The following is a 2,930-nucleotide window of genomic DNA, read 5'->3' as shown; positions in this document are numbered from 1 at the left end:
ATTGAGAGAATTTCTAACCAATGGCATCTTTTTTTTTCTTCTCTATAACACTGGGAGATTGAGTGGCAGGGTCAGAAATTTGAAGACAGTAAAGAAGGTTAGAAATAGCCATGTTTGACTGGGTGCGGTGGCTCACGCCTGTAATCCCAACAATTTGGGAAGCTGAGGAGGGTGGGTCAACTGAAGTCAGAAGTTCGAGACCAGCCTGGCCAACATGATAAAGCCCCATCCCTACTAAAAATTCAAAAATTAGGCGGGCGTGGTGGCATGCACCTGTAGTTCCAGCTACTTGGGAGGCTGAGGCAGGAGAATCACTTGAACCCGGGAGGTGGAGGTTGCACTCCAGCCTTTGCAACAGAGCAAGACTTCATCTGAAAGATAGAAAGATGAAAGAAAGAAAAAGAAAGAAAGGAAAGAAAGAAAAAGAAAGAAAGGAAAGAAAGAAAGAAAGAAAGAAAGAAAGAAAGAAAGAAAGAAAGAGTAAAAGAAAAAAATTAAAATTTTAGGGGGAAAATTTTCTTTCTCTCTAATTTTTGAACATGCACTAAAATGATTTTCAGAGAAAACCAAGTGTTGTTTTCTAATCTGCATGGCACTATTAAAGATGTTTACTCATCTTCCTTGGGGCTAGGCATCCCATTCCTGCAGGAAGTCTTGTGGTTAGGTGGTGGCTGTGGCTCTGGGATGATTCAGGAATGCAGACCATGCCTTATTTGCACAGGAGGGACACGTTGCTCTCACTGCATGCATGGTCACAACTGTGTGTGTGACCTGTCTGTGGGAGGGCAGACCCCCGTCCTGCCAAGCCACAGTAGCAGCTGACCTGCTAGGCAAAAGCATTCCTTTGTAAAGGAAACGCTCCCAGACCCTCTGACCAAAGGGGACGGGTGGGGACTTCCTGGCACTGCAGGGCCCCTCGCCTGGTACTCCCAGCAACTGGTTGTTGGGGGGAGGGCAGAACTAGGGGTGGGGATGGGGAGGAGAAGCGGGAATGGGAAATTGGGAATCAGAGGGGTAAGTGGGAGAAAAGGCAGCACCTGCCGGGATAACAGGCCAGATGAAGTAAATAGAAAATCCTCAGAGCTCCCCTGTTGGCTCCAGCTGTGGAGAAGGGGGAGGAGAAAACCCTGTGGGACAGGGGAGGAGGGTGAGGGCTCCTCTTAGAAAGTTATTTAAGAGCCAACTGTCTTGTCTTTCCCGAGTCCGTTTGAGGAAGTCCCCGAGGCGCACAGAGCAAGCCCGCGCGAGGGCACCTCTGGAGGGCAGCGCCTGCAGGTAAGCCGCCGCCCCTGCAGCCTATGAGCCAGGGCCCGCTGCGTCCGCCTTCTGCACCTCGGTTTCCTGGTTGAACCAGCAAGCGGCTTGCTCTGGGCCCTGTGGCGCCGGTCACAGGCAGCTCCACTTGCCCAATCCTGGCTTCCCGCCCTCAACCCCGCACCTGCCCAGCCCAGCTTCCGAGCGGGACTTCTCTCAGGCTCTCGACGCAGCTCTCCTGAAGCCGTTGCTTGTTTAGAATGCTACCAAATGGGGATGGGGGAGTTGGAGGTGCTTCCCCGAGGGACAAGCCCCCTTTCCTCAGGGAGCAGATTATGGAGCTGGAACACAAAAGATGGAGGGAGTGGGCCAAGTGAGAACGGCCTGCTAGGCTGGAACCCCGCCGGCTTGGCTCCCCACTCCTGCGCATCGCCTTCCTCCATCCCAATTTGGAGCTGAACTTGAGCCACTTCTCCTCCTTAGACCCGCCCAGAAGCGAGGGCTCCTGCCCGCCGCACTCGCCCAGCCAGGCGTGCACCTGGGGCTCCGCCCTTCTCCCCCTTAGCACTGTGTCTCCGGACAGCGTGCCTCACTGTTCTGCACCCCTAGCAATGCCACAGCCTACCTTCGGTATTTCCCACGAGAGGATGGCTCTCTTAGCCTTCTCCCTATCATTAACCCTTTCTCTCTCTTCTCCCTCCCTTCCCCCCTCAGCTCCCCAATGACTGTAAATATATTTATCTATACTTATGGATACCTATTCACACCTATGCATTCAAACCCTCCTGTCTCCTTCTCAGACCAAACACCTTAGGCGTGGTTGTCTTTTCTCCAGCATGTTGTTAGTGCTCCACATGTCTCTGGAACCATCTCTCTACTCTGGTGGCCTCTATAATGGGGACCCTTCATCTCTTGCGGGTGTGCCTGGTTTTTGAAAATAGCCAAGTCACCAGGAGTCATGACTGGGTAATCCAGGGGATCAAGGGGGAACCTTCACTTGGCCCAGAAACAAAGTCCCCCTTCATTTGGTCATTTGGTTAACAAGTACTTACTGGGCACTGACCGTCAGGTGTGTGTTGTTTAAACTGGCTCAGTGCCTGCACAAGCTCCAAGGGAAGGGGAAACAGGCTTGGGGAATGGGAAATGTTGGCAACCCTGACTTCCTAAGCCTATTGATAGCCCTATTTAAAATTGCATGCCCAACCTCTCCCCCTCCTTATCCTCCTCCAGATGGCTCAGTTTCCAAAGCAGTTCCTATCTCCTCACCCCTAAATGGATTTACTTATGGCTCTTCTTGGGCTCCACCCTAACCCTATCAGACTATAATCTATCAGAGCAAAAATTCTGTTTTGTTCTCTGATGTATCCCATGTACCTAGATCACAGCCTGGCATGTCATAGGCCCTCAATAAATATTGGTTGAATTAAATTGCAAATGTAAACGCTTTAGAAGACAACATTTATCTGGACATGGTTGGGTGCATTTATTCTTAAAAGTGACTTATAATCTCATAAATCTGTATGAAATGAACATAGATACGGCACATGCATATAACAGGAAACATTTCTTGCGAAGATGCTGCTGTAGGATTATGGAGGGTGGGGGAATCCCGGTCTCCAAAAATCTTTTAATTTTTATATTTCTTTGAATAAGCCCCTTTTCTTCTGCTTTCCATA

General features: G+C 50.2%; 1 protein-coding gene across 1 annotated transcript in view; it reads left to right on the top strand.

Annotated features, from left to right (window-relative positions):
- The first annotated feature begins 1,199 nt into the window (after positions 1–1,199).
- The window catches only part of F13A1 (coagulation factor XIII A chain), a 168,364-nt gene continuing 166,633 nt past the window's right edge, over positions 1,200–2,930 (top strand). The window contains exon 1 of the mRNA XM_054492391.2: positions 1,200–1,275. The gene's annotated coding sequence lies outside the window, so the exon portion shown is untranslated. The remainder of the gene's footprint in view (positions 1,276–2,930) is intronic.

This window comes from Pongo pygmaeus, chromosome 5 (genome assembly GCF_028885625.2).
Source record: "Pongo pygmaeus isolate AG05252 chromosome 5, NHGRI_mPonPyg2-v2.0_pri, whole genome shotgun sequence".
In the NCBI taxonomy this organism is placed as follows: domain Eukaryota; kingdom Metazoa; phylum Chordata; class Mammalia; order Primates; family Hominidae; genus Pongo; species Pongo pygmaeus.
The sequence above is the reverse complement of the archived record's forward strand: the minus strand, read 5'-3'. Positions and strand labels throughout refer to the sequence as shown.